Source organism: Nicotiana tabacum, chromosome 11 (genome assembly GCF_000715075.1).
Source record: "Nicotiana tabacum cultivar K326 chromosome 11, ASM71507v2, whole genome shotgun sequence".
NCBI lineage: Eukaryota > Viridiplantae > Streptophyta > Magnoliopsida > Solanales > Solanaceae > Nicotiana > Nicotiana tabacum.
Window position 1 is genome coordinate 75,157,446 of NC_134090.1, and position 18,255 is coordinate 75,175,700.

An 18,255-nucleotide genomic window follows, 5' to 3' on the forward strand; every position below is an offset into this window, starting at 1 on the left:
TATATATGTAACTTGATCTCATTTTGCTTGATGGATGACTATGACTTATTGGGTTTAGTCGTATAAACAACATCATTATAATTTATGGCCCTCAAAAAATTAGTTCAAACATATTTTAAAAAATAGACTTGAGGTGTGCCGTGCCAAATAAAATCTCAAAATGCATGGCCCTCACTTAATTAATTTTAATCCTTAGAAATCGAGGCGTGCAATTTAGTTGAATTTCCCATGGCCCTTGCAAATGTGAAAGAGCGTAGTTGCTTTAGACGCGCTATTTAAAAATTACTTTCCTAAACTCGGGTGTGCATTTTATGTGACCCAAATCCAAATCTCAACAAAGTTAGATAAAATGTGTCGTGGACCGCGGGTGCATTTCATGTGACGTGGTTCAATACGTATTTTGGATGATGTTGAATCTTTCCTAAAAAAACATAACTAAATTAAAGCCGTTATAAAGTTAAAATTGAACCATAGGTTAAAACATGTTTTAAAATTAAATAAATAGGCCAATAATAACAGTTGAGCGACCGTGCTTGAACCACGGGACTCAGGAATGCCTAACAACTTCTCCCGGATTAACAGAATTCCTTACCCGTATTTCTGTGTTCGCAGACTGTAAAACAGAGTCAATCCTTCCTCGATTCGGATTTAAACCGGTGACTTAGGATACCATAAATTATCCCAAGTGGAGACTCTGATTCTTAAATAAATAATCCTATTTTGATTATCACTTTAATTGGAAAAAATCCCTTATACCCTTCCCGGGGTAGTAAGAAGGAGGTGTGACAGCTCTAGCGACTCTGCTGGGGAATGAACCCAGAACTTCTGGTTTAGGGTTCAAGAATTCGAGCTTAGAATAATTATTATAATTGGCTTTATTTATTATCTAATTTTATTGCATGTTTGAGCCTAATGTGCTAAATGCCGCTTTTTACCGATTTGATATTATTTGAACTATATATAAAATGTTACGAAACCCTTCTCTTCTGATCTTCAGGGATGTGCACGCTGGCGTGACTCCTCCTTCTGTTAGGGTCATACCTTGAAATAATAAAGAGCCTCAGACAAGTTAAAAAGCGGATGGCCTTTTGGTTCCTGATACGTAGCCCCCTCCCCGGCTCAGGTTGTTCGCTCGGGTACACAAGTCAAGAAAAATATACCCAGGTTTTTAGCTTAGAATAACTCAGCCTCATGCCAGATCCCTAGTAGGAACGTTTGTTTGTATCATGTGCATTTGAATTTGGGACTCAACACAGGGGTTGGGTCCGTCTAGGACAGGTGTACCCAAATTAAAAGACCATCCTGATACATCTTACGTGCTACTTGCGTATCTGTCTATTTCGGCTTGCATGCTGACTGACTTCTAGAATAGGGAAAGAAAATTAAAAATAAATGAAAATCAAAAAAAAAAAGATAGTGAGAGGCAAGTATTTGAATTACCCTGAAATTCTGTTGAAATTTTGAGAAAAAAAAAAAGAAAAGTCATTTCAAAATAGATCATATTATCTTTTGTTCTATCAAATTTGGGCGAACTACGCGGGTCTGATTCTCACCGGAAATGAGATACGTAGGCAAACCTCATTGGTTTCGGCCCATATTTTAAAAATCCAAATATATTTTCCTTTACTTCCTTCTTTAGAAAATTCTTTATTTTAGTCCCCAATTTTAAAAGAAAAAAATCCAAAAATATTTTTCTTTACTTCCTTCTTTAGAAAAGTCTTTATTTTATACCCCAATTTTCAAAAATCTAAAAATATTTTCCTTTACTCCCTTCTTTAGAAAAGTCTTTCTTCGAGCACAAAATTTTCAAAAAATCCAAAAATATTTTTATTTTTCTTTAGAAGTTCACCTTTCGAAAATTGAAAAGAAAAATTCAAGATTCAAAAATAATTTCTTTTCTCTTTGGAAGTTTTTCCTTCATGAATTCAAAATAAAAGTCCAAAAATCCAAAAATATTTCCTTTGAAGTTTTTCTTTTGAAATTCCAAAAAAGAGTCTAAATACAGAAAAAAAAATTCTTCTTTAGAAGTCCTTCTTTTCAACAAAATAAAACAAATAAATCTAAATCAAAAAATATTTTCTTTCTTCTTTATAAGTTTTTCTTTCGAAAATTCAAAAATATTCAAAAACAAATTTAAAAAAAAAGAGTTAGTTTATTTACTTTATTCCCAATCTTCCCCGAACTACGCAAGATTTGATTCATGTTCCCACATGACACTTAGGCGACCCACATCAGGTTCGATCGAATGATTTTGAAAAAAAAAAAGAGTGAAAAGAAAGAGAGTGTTTATTCTAATATGCTTGTTGTTTTGGAATAAAAGGTAGTCAAGTGTGGTCGGTTTGTTGGTTTGAAATGGCAAAAACAATCCAAGATCTCTCGGAAATAAATGCATCTTCTCAACCAATGGAACAAGCACCATTGTTGTTGATCCAAGGTCACAAAAAGGCAAGCAGGCAAGTTAGCGGTGAAAAATCAAAAATGGAGGCAAATGTGGGGTTGAATTTACCAGTTTTGAACAATAGGACATGGGCTGCTTGGGATGATTGTCAAAATTTGAGTGTTGAATCCAAAGCAATAAAAATGGTCAAATGTTGTGGTAATGTCGATGTGCGAATGTGTGGCTAAGATATCGCTTAGTAACTCGAAAGTCACTCCTCTTTTAGCCATGGTAGCTTATTTTGTCATTTTTTCTTCTTCTTTTGTGTTATCGGACCCTGCTATCCTTTATTCAATAAAAAAAGCATGTCAGTCATTTTGTGTCCATTTTGTGCATAGTTCTTGTCATGCTAGTTTTAGTGACATGACATGCATACGAAATTTTTGGCCAGATCTTAGAAAACTGACTTAGTCTTGAATTGGATAAGTGAGAAAGAGACACTTTTGGAATATGAATAAAGACATGAAACATTTAGAAAATAGGCTTGAGCCAAGTTTACATGGAACTAAAGCAGTCATGCTCATGGAAGTTAAGGATCTCTACCTTTTGAATCATTTGAGAAGATCGGGCTTAAGGATAATCGGATGGGCTGAAGTCTGTTTAGCACTAAGAGATAGAAAGTATTTTCAATAGAAGGTGTATTCCAGACAACTTGAAATGGATCAGTTAGTGGCAAAATGCATCTTCTACATCAAGACAAAATCCAAAAAAGTCACCCAAATTGACAAGGGTCATTCACAACGAGGAAAGTATTGCTCATACAGTTTTACACTGAAAAAGACCCAAGAAGTTAGGCATGTTCATCAATGATGTGATCGCGAAGAAATACTATAACTGGCGTTCTCGAGGCTGGGAGGCCCTTTTTCTGCTATCCAAACACTTTATACCCTTTGTTACCCCTTATGAACCTGTGTTATTTTCTTTGACCACCCTATTTTGGAATCAAGTTTAGAGTCAAGAGTCAAAAAAATGAATAAAAATAAAAAATAAAAAAAAAGTCCATGCCCCAAGAGTACAAACTGGGGCAGCTTTTAGAAAGTTCAAGTGAAAAAAAAAGAAGAAAAGAATTGTCAAAGGTCCATGCCCTAAAAAAGTAGAAGCTGGGGCAACTTGTTTTTTAAAAAAAAAAGAGAAAGAAAAGAAAATAAAAAGAGAAAAAGATATAGAAAGAAAGATGAAAAAATAGTTAGGTCAGATGTTTGAACTACGTTCGACCTGATTCCTTAAAAAAAGGATACGTAGGCAGCCTCACAGTTCGGTCCAACCAAATAAGAATTCAAAGAAAAAGAAAAAGAAAAATTAAAAAAAAATCCCCAATAGCTAAAACTGCTGTAAAGATTTTATTTTGTTTTTAAAAGAGTCGATTCCAAAATTTGTAAGTATAAAATCCTGTCATCTTTAGTCTGTGTTGAGCTTGATGCCACCCATTCGTCCAACCCTATCCAAAAACCTTCCAAATAAAGACCTCCCGATATGCCTTCAAAAATGCCAAGAGGAGTATGCAATGAGCAATGGTTGTCACGCGACATAGAACACTGTCAAGATGTTCGCACAAGAAAAGTTAAAAAAAAAGAAAATAAAAAAAAATGAATGAGAGAGTCTTACTAGTGAAAACCTTTACGGGCACTATAAAGATTTTCTTACCATCGCCTTATTTACCCTCCGGAGGGGCAGACTTCGGAGGGGTCCCTCGGGCTCACTCTCAGAGACGTCTGTATTTATCCTCTAGAGGTTGCAGAACCTTTTAGGAAAAACTTCATATTCTTGAAACTCTTGTCGTGCGAACTTGTTGGTCCGAGTACTAAACTCCTGTTATTCCATTCTCTCACAGATGGTGAGGACGCGAGCTACCGTATGAGGTGGACGACCACCAGTGCCACCCACTGAGGCCACAAGAGGCCGTGGACGCGGTCATGGTCGTGGCAGAGACAGAGCAGCAAGGGCAGCACCTGTAGATCCACTAGCTGCCCTAGCTCCGGATCAGGCTCCAGCTTTGGACGCTCCAGCAGCACCAGTTCAGGCACCAACTGTGCTCATCGTGATTTCGGGACTTCAGGAGGCCTTGGCACAAATATTATCAGTTTATACTGGCTTGGATCAGGCAGTTTCAGCCACCGCAACAGCAACTCCTTCAAAGGCCAGGGGAGGTATTCAAACCCCTGCTGCTCGCACACCTGAGCAGGTAGGGCAGGGACTACAGACACCGGGGGCACCTCCAGCTCAGCCGGTTGCACCAGCTCAGGAGTTTGTTGTGACAGTTATGCCAGATGATGAGCAACATCGTCTTGAGAGGTTTGGCAGAATCCAGCCTCCGTCATTCAGTGGTGCTGAGGGCGATATGCCCAGGGTTTTCTTGATAAGTGTCAGCGGATGCTCCGTACAGTAGGGATTCTTGAGACTAGTGGTGTGGCATTTACCACCTTTCAGTTTACTGGGGCTGCATTCACATGGTGGGAAGCGTATGAGAGGCATAGGCCGATTGGAGCAGCGCCCCTTACTTGGCATGAGTTCTCCACTCTCTTCTTGGAGAAGTATGTACCGCGGTCTCGTAGAGAGGAGATGCGTAGGTAGTTTGAGTAGTTGCGACAGGGGGATATGACTGTGTCACAGTATGAGTCGAGGTTTTCTGAGTTGGCTCGTCATGCCATTTGGATGGTTCCGACAGATCATGAGAGGATCAAGAGATTTGTTGATGGCCTTAACTATCATATCCGTACTCTTATTAACCGAGAGAGGGTGTTGGGTGCTACGTTCGAGGAGGTGGTCGATATCGCTCGCAAGATTGAGACGGTTCGCCGTGAGGATCGAGAGGAGAGGGAGGCCAAGAGGCCTCGAGGATCGGGCAGTTATAGTGGTGCTCCCTCGAAGGGCCAGTTTCAACATGGTAGAGGTCATTCTTTCAGGCCTGCTCAGTCAGCCCGCCTAGAGTATCGCGGGGCATCTTCAGGTCGTGGTTATCATGGGTCACAACAGGGTCAACCTTCACTCAGCTCCCTTCCAGCCCAGAGTCTCATGCCCCATTAGCATAGGGTTCTTCTATACCGAGTGCATCAGCTGGTCACTTCGGTGCGAGGGGTTCCCTTCAATCCCCTTCTCCAGCACCTGGGAGTTGTTTTGAGTGTGGAGAGTTTGGACATGTGTGGAGGCAGTGTCCTTATCGTATTGCTGGTTCATCTCAGTAGAGGGGTCAGCCCTTGACTTCTGCTCCAGTTACCTTACCACCCGCCCAGCTAGCTAGGGGTGGAGGTCATGCAGCTAGGGGTCACCCCAGAGGGGGAGGTCGATCAGGGGGCGGTCAGGCCCGTTTCTATGCACTTCCTGGCAGGCCAGATGCTATTGCTTCAGATGCTGTCATTACAGGTATTGTTTCAGTCTGCCACAGAGATGCCTCTGTATTATTTGATCCCGGTTCCACCTTTTCTTATGTGTCATCATACTTTGCTCGTTATTTGGGTACGCCCCATGAGTTTCTTGCTTTACCTGTTCATGTATCTACCCCGGTGGGCGATACTGTTGTTGTAGACAGTGTGTACCGGTCATGTGTGGTAACTATTGGGGGTATGGAGACCCGAGTAGATCTATTGCTATTGAGAATGGTGGATTTTGATGTCATTTTAGGCATGGATTGGTTGTCTCCGTGTCGTGCTATTCTGGACTATCATGCTAAGGCAGTCACTTTGGCTATGCCGGGTGTACCGCGGATCGAGTGGCGTGGTGTGACTAATTATGTTACTAGTAAAGTGATATCTTTCTTGAAGGCCCAACGTATGGTTGGGAAGGGTTGTCTTTCATATCTAGCGTTTATGAGGGATGTTGGAGCTGAGACTCCTAGTATCGATTCTGTCCCAGTTGTGAGGGATTTTCCCGATGTGTTTCCTGCAGACATGCCGGGCATGCCACCGGACAAGGATATTGATTTTGGTATTGACCTGGTGCTGGGCACTCAGCCAATTTTTATTCTGCCATATCGTATGGCACCAACAGAGTTGAAGGAATTGAAAGAACAGCTTCATGAACTCCTAAATAAGGGGTTCATTCGGCCTAGTGTGTCACCTTGGGGTGCACCGGTTTTGTTTGTGATGAAGAAGGATGGCATGATGAGAATGTGCATTGATTATAGGCAATTGAACAAAGTAACAATTAAGAACAAGTATCATTTGCCTCACATTGATGATTTATTTGATTAGCTTCAGGGAGCGAGAGTGTTCTCCAAGATTAATCTCCGTTTAGGTTATCACCAGTTGAAGATCAGGGATTCAGATATTCTTAAGACTGCCTTCAGGACTAGATATGGTCATTATGAGTTCCTTGTGATGTCTTTCGGGCTAACCAATGCCCTAGCAGCGTTCATGCATTTGATGAACAGCGTGTTCAAGCCTTATCTTGATTCGTTCATTATAGTATTCATTAATGATATTCTGGTGTACTCTCGTAGCCAGGAGGAGCACGCGGAGCATTTGAGAGTTGTGTTGCAGAGATTGAGGGAGGAGAAGCTTTATGCAAAATTCTCCAAGTGTGAGTTTTGGCTCAGTTCAGTGGCTTTCTTGGGACACGTGGTGTCCAGCGAGGGTATTCAGGTTGATCCAAAGAAGATAGAGGCGGTTCAGAGTTGGCCTAGACCGTCCTCATCCACAAAGATTCATAGCTTTCGTGGGTTGGCAGGCTATTATCGCCGGTTTGTTCAGGGATTCTCATCCATTGCATCGCCCTTGACCAAGTTGACTCAGAAGGGTGCTCCATTTGTATGGTCGGACGAGTGTGAGGAGAGCTTTCGGAAGCTCAAGACAGCTTTGACCATAGCTCCAGTATTGGTTTTGCCATCAGCTTCAAGTTCATATACCGTATATTGTGATGCTTCGAGAGTTGGGATTGGTTGTGTATTGATGCAGGAGGGTAGAGTTATTGCTTATGATTCTCATCAATTGAAGCCCCATAAGAAGATCTACCCTGTTCATGATTTGGAGTTGGCCGCCATAGTCCATGCATTGACGATTTGGAGGAATTACTTGTATGGCGTATCTTGTGAGGTATTCACTGTTCATCGTAGTCTTCAACATTTGTTCAAGCAGAAAGATCTTAATTAGAGGTAGTGGAGATGGTTAGAGTTGGTAAAGGATTATGATATCACTATATTGTAGCATCCGGGAAAGGCCAATGTGGTTGCTGATGCTTTGAGCCAAAAGGCCGTGAGTATGGGGAGTTTGGAATACATCCCAGTTGGGGAGAGACCTCTTACAGTTGATGTTCAGGCCTTGGCCAATCTGTTCGTGAGGTTGGATATTTCGGAGCCCAGTCGGGTGTTGGCATGTGTGGTTTCTCGGTCTTCCTTATATGATCGCATCAGAGAGCGCCAGTATGATGATCTGCATTTGCTTGTCCTTAAGGACAGAGTTCAACATGATGATGCCATAGATGTGACTATTGGTGATGATGGGATGTTGAGGATGTAGGGCCGGATTTGTGTGCCCAATGTGGATGGGCTTAGAGAGTTGATTCTGGAAGAGGCCCATAGCTCACGGTATTCTATCCATCCGGGTGCCGCGAAGATGTATCAAGATTTGAGGCAACACTATTGGTGGAGAAGAATGAAGAAAGATATTGTGGGATTTGTAGCTCGGTGTCTCGATTATCAACAGGTGAAATATGAGCATCAGAGACCGGGTGGCTTGCTTTAGCAGATGATTATTCTCGAGTGGAAGTGGGAAAGGATCACTATGGACATTGTGGTTGGACTTCCTCAGACTTTGAAGAAGTTTGATGCTATTTGGGTGATTGTGGATCGGCTGACCAAGTCCGCCTACTTCATTCCTGTGTGTACTACTTATTCTTCAGAGTGGTTAGCAGAGATATATATCCGTGAGATTGTTCGGCTGCATGGTGTTCCAATTTCTATTATTTCAGATCGGGGTACTCAGTTTACTTCGCAGTTTTGGAGAGCCGTATAGAGAGAGTTGGGTACTCAGGTGGAGTTGAGCACAGCATTTCATCCTCAGACGGACGGGCAGTCCGAGCGTACTATTTAGATATTGGAGGACATGTTGCGTGCTTGTGTTATGGATTTCGGGGGTTCATGGGATAGATTTCTATCACTTGCAGAGTTTTCTTATAACAACATCTACCAGTCGAGTATTCAGATGGATCCGTATGAGGCTTTGTATGGGAGGTGGTGTAGGTATCCAGTCGGTTGGTTCGAGCCCGGCGAGGCTAGGCTATTGGGGACAGATTTGGTTTAGGATGTCTTAGAGAAGGTGAAGGTGATTCAGGAGAGGCTTCGTACAGCGCAGTCGCGTCAGAAGAGTTATGCGGACCAGAAGGTTCGAGATGTGTCCTACATGGTTGGTGAGAATGTCTTGCTGAAGGTTTCGCCCATAAAGGGTGATATGAGATTTGGAAAGAAAGGGAAGTTGAGTCCGCGGTTCATTGGGCCTTTTGAGGTGCTTCGGAGGATTGGGGAGGTGGCTTATGAGCTTGCTTTGCCACTCAGCCTGTCGAGTGTGCATCAAGTATTTCATGTTTCTATGCTCTGAAAGTATATTGGGGATCCGTCTCATGTTTTGGACTTCAGCACGGTTTAGTTGGATGATTATTTGACCTATGATGTGGAGCCAGTAGCAATTTTAGGTCGTCAGGTTCGAAAGTTGAGGTCAAAGGATATAGCTTCAGTGAAAGTGCAGTGGAGAGGTCGGCCCATTGAGGAGGCTACCTGGGAGACCTAGCGGGAGATGCGGAGCAAATATCCTCACCTGTTTGAGGCTTCAGGTATGTTTCTTGACTTGTTCAAAGACGAATGTTTGTTTAAGTTGGGGAGGATGTGACGACCCGGCCAGTCGTCTCATGAATTACCGCTCCGTTTTCCCCCATTTTAGCTTCTTTACGCTTCGTTATCCATGTTTTATGTGATCAGGTTGATTAGTTCGAGTTCGGAGAGGATTTGGTAAGAAATGAGATACTTAGTCTCTTTTAAGAAGGCTTAAGTTGGAAAAGTCAACCGGATGTTTACTTATGTGTTAGAAGGCTTGGGAGTGAGTTCCGATGGTTCGGTTAGCTTCAGGAGGTGATTTGTGACTTAGGAGCGCGATCGGAATGGGTTTTGGAGTTGTAGAGAAGATTTAGGCTTAAATTGGCGAAGTTGATATTTTGGCGATTCCGGTTGATAGGCGAGAATTTGATATAGGGGTCAGAATGGAATTCCGAGAGTGATAGTAGCTTCGTTGTGTCATTTGGGATGTGTGTGCAAAATTTTAGGTCATTCGAACGAGATTTGATAGACCTTTTGATCGAAAACATAATTTAAGAGTTCTTGGAGTTCTTAGGCTTGAATGCTATGTTAAATTAGTGATTGATGTTGTTGTGAGCGTTCTGAAGTATTGAACAAGTTTGAACGATGTCATGGGATGTATTAGTACAATTGGTTTGAAGTTCCAGGAGTTCCAGATAGGTTCCGGGTAGGTTCCGGGAAGTTTTAGGCTGAAAATCATAGCTGTAAAAGGTCCAGAAGGGTTGCAGACCTCGGAACTCACCCGCACGGTCTGCACAAAAAGAAGTGCAGCCGCGGTATGTGTTGTGCAGACCACACAAAATGAAGTGCGGCAGCGGTAGGTGTTGTGCGGACCGCACAAAATGGTGTGCGGCCGCGGTGAAGAACATTCCGCTGGTCCTACTTCAGAAACTCATAGCTTTTGATCTATAAGAAATTTTGAGCTGATTTAAAAACGAAAGTTGTAGCCGTTCGTATCTAGTTTTCAGAAAGATAACGATATTGCAATTTGGACATCTATAGAGAAAGTTATGGCCAAAATACTAAAGCATGTCACTGTAGAGGAAAGCTTGTGCGGCCGCGGTCGTTTTTGTGCGGACCGCGGTCGATTTTGTGCGGCCCGCGGTGGTGGAAATCTGTGGGGTACTCTATAAATATGAGGTTTTGGGTTTTATTTGATATTTTGACCTAGAGAGCTCGGATTTTGGCGATTTTTTGAAGGGTTTTCAAGAAATTCATCGGGGTAAGTGATTTTAACTCAGATTTGGCTAGAGTACATGAATCTATCATTGAATTCATCATTTAATTAGTGATTTGGGATGGAATTTGGCAAGAAAATTGTGAAACCTTTCGAAAATATAAAATGATGATTTGAAGGATCAAATTGTATCGGAATTGGATAATTTTGGAATGGTTAGACTCTTGAGGGTATGAGGATTCTGAAAATGTAAATTTTACCCGATTCTAAGACGTGGGCCCGGGGCTTGAGTTTTGCTAATTTTGGGATTTTTGATATTTTTCAAATGTTTTCGCTTGGGCTTTGTTCCCTTAGCATATTGTAACATATTTGTTCTGATTTTGGATAGATTCGACGGCGTGGAGGCCAATTCGAGGGGCAAAGGCGTTGTAAGCTAGAGAATTAGCCGATTCGAGGTGAGTAATGGTTGTAAATGATGTCCTGAGGGTTTGAAACCCCGGATTGCACATCGTAGTGCTATATTGAGGTGAGACACACGCTGGATGATGAGCGTGAGGTCTTTTACCACTAGGGATTGTGACTTGGTCCATCCTGATTGATGATTTTACCGCGTATTTCGCTGAAATTTATTTGTTATCATCACGATTTGGGCTGATTGCCATATTTGGACTTCGTGCCAATTATTTGAACCCTTCGGGAATTTTTATCACTATTTCCTCATTGCTTTGACTTATTATTTGAACTCATTCCTGTTGATGTCTACTGTTTTACAAACTCAGCCACTTTTACTCAGATTTGAAAACTTAAATGATATTTCTAAATGATGTTTTGGGCTTAGAACTACTATTTTACTAATGCCCGAGGGTCTTATGATTATTTTCGGACTGAGTGAGGCTGAGGGCCATATGTGAGGATATGCTGAGTGATATGAGGCCGAGGGCCTGAGATATTTTTATACGCCACGAGGTGGCTTTACTAATGTGAGGCCGAGTGCCGAGTGATGTGAGGCCGAGTGCCGAGAGATGATGCCATGAGGTGGCTTGATATAGCGCTTAGGCCGTAAGGGGACCCTCCGGAGTCTACACACCTACAGTGAGCGTGGGTACCCATCATGATCTAAGAGTGAGCCCGAAGGGCTGATATTGTACTGAGAGTGAGCCGGAGGGGCTGATATTGTATTGAGAGTGAGCCCGAGGGGCTGATACTGTTTTGAGTGATTGATACTGTGCACGAGAGGCGGATTTCTATTTATTAATTACCTGCCAAATTACTTGTTTTTACTGGTTGAAAAAGGAAGTTTACTTGATATTTCACTGATTTACTGTTTTAAGTGATTTTACTGTTTCGGTGTAGATTGCTTTGTGTTTTCACGTGTTTTCTTGCTTTCAACCATTATTTATATTTATTACTCACTGAGTTGGAGTACTCACTTTACTCCCTGCACCCCTATATGCAGATTCAGGCGCAGCAGGTCCCACTCCTGAGTGCTGATCCCTCCAGTCCGGGCGGTGTTTCGGAGACTACGAGGTAGTTGTTGGCGTACGTAGCCCCCGTGTCTCCCTTATCTTATTACTTTTATGTTCTTCAAATAGTTGTACTAGATATTGTATTTAGTAGACTCAAGACTTGTGACACCCCGGTTAGGGCTGTGTCGGGTTGGATTTCCACTTTGTTATCTCTATTTCCGCTAATTGTTCTATTAAATCATGTTTGAATCATTCTTATGTTGTTTAACTGCTTAAAAGGACGAATTGGGTTAGACTGGCTGTCCTTGTCTTCACGAGAGGCGCCATCACGACCAGGTTCGGGGTTAGGGTCGTGACAGAAGATTGGATTAGTTTGATAGATCAGGCCGTTGAGTCCAAAATGCATGTCATGATCATTAATGCTAGTTATTGAAAAAAAGAAAAAAAACTCTTCCTTCTGTCCTTCCGACAGGGGCATTTCTTGTTGATACTTGTTTCTTTGCATCATTGTGTCCTTCACTCTGAGTCGGATCTTGTCAAAACAAGCAAGAAAAGATTTCAAAATCTGCTACCATCTTTTTAGTTGCACAAAATAAATTTGGCCAGCACACTCAGTTGTTACTTTCAACATGACTTGAGGATTCATGCAAAGGCTTCCCCAAAAGACTCTTGTCAGCCTACTTGGCGCAAGCAAAGATAATTGGTGATTCTCTCTGACAAACAAATTGCTCAAAAGCAGGAAGTCATACAAGATATCGGAAGAGGTCATATAAGCAAAGATCTCCAATTGGGATAAAGCTGTTTGAGCTGCAAATACAAATGGTACTGGTGTGAAACAATCAGAGTTGGTGTAGAACAAAAGTCATTTGAGACCGACTCAAGCTGATTGAGAAGAATCACAAGCTGCCCAAGACTCAAGGCCACAAACCGACCACCATTTTCAAAACTGACCAATTTTTCTTTGTGTGAAACAAGAACAAAGTAGTGCGAGGAAAGTGGTTCAAAAAAAAAGAAAAAAAGGAAGAAAAAGAAAAGAAAAAAAAAAGAGAAGGAAAAGAAAAGAAGAGAAGAGACTATAAATGGAATTTTCTCAAATCTTTGCCTTTATTTGTCTTGCTGTTGTGCATAAAATCTTGCCAATGATCTTTACATTTTTCCTCCTAGGATAAAAGTCTTAGTGTGATGAATTTTTCTCCTAAGATAGAAGACCTAGTTTGATGAACTTTCTCCTAGGATCAAAATCTTAGTTTGATGAATTTTTATCCTAAGATAGCAGACCTAGTCTGATGAACTTTCTCCTAGGATCAATATCTTAGTCTGATGAATCTTTCTCCTAAGATAGGAGACCTAGTCTGATGAACTTTCTCCTAGGATCAAAATCTTAGTCTGATAAATCTTTCTCCTAAGATAGGAGACCTAGTCTGATGAACTTTCTCCTAGGATCAAAATCTTAGTCTGATGAATCTTTCTCCTAAGATAGAAGATCTAGTCTGATGAACTTTCTCCTAGGATCAACATCTTAGTATGATGAATCTTTCTCCTAAGATACAAAAAGAGACCTAGTCTGATGAATTTTCTCCTAGGATAGTAATCTTAGTCGGATGAATCTTTCTCCTAAGATACCAAAAAAGAAGTAGAAAAGAGACCTAGTCTGATGAACTTTCTCCTAGGATCAAAATCTTAGTCTGATGAATCTTTCTCCTAAGATAGAATACCTAGTCCGATCAATTTTCTCCTAGGATAATAATTTAAAAAAAGGAAGTCTAAATTTGAAAAAAAAGGGGGTCATTTTTTTAAGTTTTCTTAAGATTATCAATGTTTAGTTTTCCTGAAATCAGGGGTCCCCGCCTGGAGAATAGGGTCAGTTTTTACTTTAGTCAAGCTTAGTTTATAGTTTTCTGCAAGCTCAATCACGTTTAGGAGACGCACATCCTATTCGAGTCATTAGTTTTACTCTCATCATTGCATTCTTCATCAGCATCGCAGGTGATTTATAGTTTTGTTAACACTCACAGATGTTCCCAGTATCAAACTGGGGCAGGAAAATTTCTTTTGCTTTATCTATTTTGTTGTAATCAGGCGCCCACCTGGAGAACAAGGGAAAACAACTCAAGTTTCTAGGGAAAACAGTGTTGAAGGAAGACAACTCAAGTTTCAAGGGAAATCAATTTCGAAGGAAGACAGTTCAAGTTTCAAGGGAAAATGGTTCAAGGTGCAAGGGAAAACAGTGTCAAGTAACAAGAGAAGACGGTTCAAGTTCAGCAATCAGGCGTCCTCTTGGAAAAAAAAGGGAATTCAATTCAGAATGCAATTCAAGTCAGCAACAAAAGAAGCTCGCGTCATGAATGCGAGTCAGCAGTCCTAGATGATCAACAGAAGTTTGTCACAATCCAAAATAAAAAGAAAAAAAAAGAACGACAAGAAGTGAATCCAAATGCAGAAGTTAATGAAAGATGTGAGCTGCTCAAGACAGGGCTGAGGTCATAATATCTGCATGTCCCATCTTAGTTTGTAAAGCTGAAGAAGATTGAACCAACACTTGCGGCTAACAAGCATCAAGATTCAGATCAGGGTCCGCATGAAGAACCAACCAAGACTCAAGATCAAGCTTCAGAAGACTCATAGACAGGAATCTTGTAACTCCTAGTTGATAAGCTTATTTTGTCTTTTTCATTTTTGATTTTGATATAATAACGGGGCCGCGGACCGGAACCTCAGTGGAACGGCACCTCGACCGACTCTCCACCTTGGTACTCCATCACCTCATTCACCTCTGAACTACATGTAACCTGATTCCTTTATAGCCAAGAATATGTAGGCAGCTCAGATACCAGGGTTCGGTCACATTCTCCTTTCTCTTAGTTTTTGGTCTGCTTAAATAAGGGTCGGGACAAGAAACCTGTCTAGTCATTCTTTGTGTGAAAACTCTTCGTGTTTCCAGTCAAAGAGGGGCAGCTGTAGACATGTGATTTTTGACCCTCCCCAAGATTTTTTTATATTTTAGTATGTAAATATTTAATCTAGGCCTAATATAGCTATTTTAATTAATTTGACTCTTTTACATTATTTTATTGCAAGAAAATAAAAATTACAAAAAAATAGTTTTATTAATATTTTTTAGTCATTTTTAATCTTGAAAATTACCAAAAAATAGTTTATTTTAACAGTCAGACTTATTTTAACAGCTATTTTATTTAAATAGGACTAATTAATAAATAAGGTCGTATTTTAGTCTTGTTCGCGGAGAAAGAATAAAACTTGGGCTCGAGCAACTCATTTTTAGGCCTAATTTTGGACCTAGCCCATAATTCCTAGGCCCATACCCCTAACCTAATCCCTACCCCTATATAATAGTACCTAATGCCTAAATAGTGACCTACGCCTAAAAATCTTACCAATCCGCCGTTTTTCTGTTCTAATCTATACAAGAAATCGAAAATCTGAAGAAGAAAGGGCGCTGAACAAAAAATGACCCCCCTGACTTCATCTTCCCCAGCCATCACTCCAAGCTATCAGCCGCAACCCCCACTTGAACCTAGCAGCAACCCAGTTTACCACACAAAGAATGAGAAACGACCTTTCCCCTTGATTCTTCGATCCATATTCTTTCTCAACTCACACATATAAACACATACACATTTAGATATCATGGAAGCATTCTGCATTTTCTTTAATTCAAAGATGAACTCAGAAAATAGAAAATAAAAACACAAAAGGAAGGATCTTAAAGCTGGTTCAATTTTTACTTGTTTACACTAATTTTCTGGAGTTACAAAGACTATTCGACCCAGAAAACAGAGAGAAAAATGCCCAAGCCTAGTCGAGTACGTTCGTGGTTGTTCGAATTCCAGCGAGCTTCGAAGTCGAGGTTCCGGAATCATGGTCTTGGTCAACTTTTGGTTTTGAACAAACCGATTCAGATCCTTCTTGTTAAAGTTTATTTTTGCACTCTACTACTCTTCCTCGTTAAAACACTATGTTGATGTTTCTTTTTTTGAATGGTTTTAAGTTGAGTAAAATGCCACATTCTTAATGAGCATGTTATTGATTTTACTGTGGAAAGCTACATCTGCAATTGTTAACTATAAAGATTTCTGCTTAGTACTTCAAATTTGCAGTCGTGTAGTATCGTATATCCGAGAAAAATGTTTTTTTTAATGTGGTTAAATTGAATGCACCTGGAATGTAACATTTTTGTTTTTTTTGAATGTTATTACATTGCTAAATATGTAACTTGATCTCATTTTGCTTTGTGGATGACTATGACTTATTGAGTTCAGTCGTATAAACAACATCATTATAATTTATGGCCCTCAAAAAATTAGTTCAAACATCCTTTAAAAAATAGACTTGAGGTGTGCCGTGCCAAATAAAATCTAAAAATGCATGGCCCTCACTTAATTAATTTTAATCTTTAGAAATCGAGGCGTGCCATTTAGTTGAATTTCCCATGGCCCTCGCAAATGTGAAAGAGCGTAGTTGCTTTAGACGTGCTATTTCAAAATTACTTTCCTAAACTCGGGTGTGCATTTTATGTGACCCAAATCCAAATCTCAACAACGTTAGATAAAATATGTCGTGGATCGCGGGTGCATTTATGTGACGTGGTTCAAGACGTGTTTTGGATGATGTTGAATCTTTCCTAAAAAAACATAACTATGTAAAAGCGGTTATAAAGTTAAAATTGAACCATAGGTTAAAAAATGTTTTAAAATCAGATAAATAGGCCAATAATAACAGTTGAGCGACCGTGCTAGAACCATGGAACTCGGGAATGCCTAACACCTTCTCCCGGGTTAACAGAATTCCTTACCCAGATTTCTGTGTTCGCAAACTGTAAAACAGAGTCAATCTTTCCTCGATTCAGGATTTAAACCGTTGACTTGGGACACCATAAATTATCCCAAGTGGCGACTCTGATTCTTAAATAATAATCCTGTTTCGATTGTCACTTAAATTGGAAAAACTCCCTTATACCCTTTCGGGGGTGGTAAGAAGGAGGTGTGACAACTCTGGTGACTCTGCTGGGGAACGAATCCAGAACTTCTGGTTGAGGGTTCAAGAATTCGAGCTTAGAATAATTGTTATAATAGGCTTTATTTATTATCTGATTTTATTGCCTGTTTGAGCCTAATGTGCTAAATGTCGCTTTTTACCGCTTTGATATTATTTGAACTGTATATAAACTGTTACGAAACCCTTCTCTTCTCATCTTCGGGGATGTGCACGCTGGCGTGACTCCTCCTTCTGTTAGTGTCATACCTTGAAATAAGAAAGAGGCTCGGACAAGTTACAAAGCCAGATGGCCTTTTGGTTCCCGGTACGTAGCCCTTCCTCGGCTCGAGTTGTCCGCTCGGGTACACAAGTCTAGAACAATATACCCTGGTTTTTAGCTTAGAATAACTCAACCTCATGCCGGATCCCTAGTAGGAACGTTTGTTTGTATCATGTGCATTTGACTTTGGGAACTCAACATAGGGGTTGGGTCCGTCTAGGACAGGTGCACCCAAATTAAAAGACCATCCTGATACATCTTACGTGCTACTTGCGTATCTGTCTATTTCGGCTTGCATGCTGACTGACTTCTAGAATAGGGAAAGAAAATGAAAAAAATGAAAATCGAAAAAAAAGAGAAAAGAAAAGAGAGTGAGAGGCAAGTATTTGAATTACCCTGAAATTCTGTTAAACTTTTGAGAAAAAAAAAAGAAAAGTCATTTCAAAATAAGTCATATTTTCTTTTGTTCCGTCAAAACTGGGCAAACTATGCGGGTCTGATTCTCGCCGGATGTGAGATATGTAAGCAAACCTCATTGGTTCCGGCCCACAATTTTCAAAAAATCCAAAAATATTTTCCTTTACTTCCTTCTTTAGAAAAGTCTTTATTTTAGACCCCAATTTTTAAAAAAAATCCAAAAATATTTTTCTTTACTTCCTTCTTTAGAAAAGTCTTTATTTTAGACCCCAATTTTCAAAAATCTAAAAATATTTTTCTTTACTCCCTTCTTTAGAAAAGTCTTTCTTCGAGCCCACAATTTTCAAAAAATCCAAAAATATTTTCATTTTTCTTTAGAAGTTCACCTTTCGAAAATTGAAAATAAAATTCAAGATTCAAAGATAATTTCTTTTCTCTTTAGAAGTTTTTTCTTCATGAATTCAAAATAAAAGTTCAAAAATCCAAAAATATTTCCTTTGAAGTTTTTCTTTTGAAATTCCAAAAAAATATTGTTCTTTAGAAGTCATTCTTTTCAAAAATTCTCAAAAAATAAACAAATAAATCTAAATCGAAAAATATTTTCTTTCTTCTTTATAAGTTTTTCTTTCAAGAGTATCTGGGAGATGAGGGTTGGTATGCAGGTGGAGGTGTTTGGTATGTGGGTGGAGGTGTTTGGTATACGAG

At 40.2% G+C, this 18,255-nt stretch overlaps 1 protein-coding gene across 5 annotated transcripts in view; it reads left to right on the top strand.

The window, feature by feature from the left end:
* The window catches only part of LOC107797094 (uncharacterized), a 35,916-nt gene extending 21,006 nt beyond the window's left edge, over window positions 1–14,910 (top strand). For 2 of the 5 annotated variants that reach the window (XR_012696607.1, XR_012696610.1), the window contains exon 3: window positions 998–1,767. The gene's annotated coding sequence lies outside the window, so the exon portion shown is untranslated. Of the gene's footprint in view, window positions 1–997; window positions 1,768–11,848; window positions 11,920–13,937 lie in introns of those variants that run through there. The other 3 variants (XR_012696608.1, XR_012696609.1, XR_012696611.1) reach the window with 3 other exon arrangements.
* The last annotated feature ends 3,345 nt before the right edge of the window (window positions 14,911–18,255 follow it).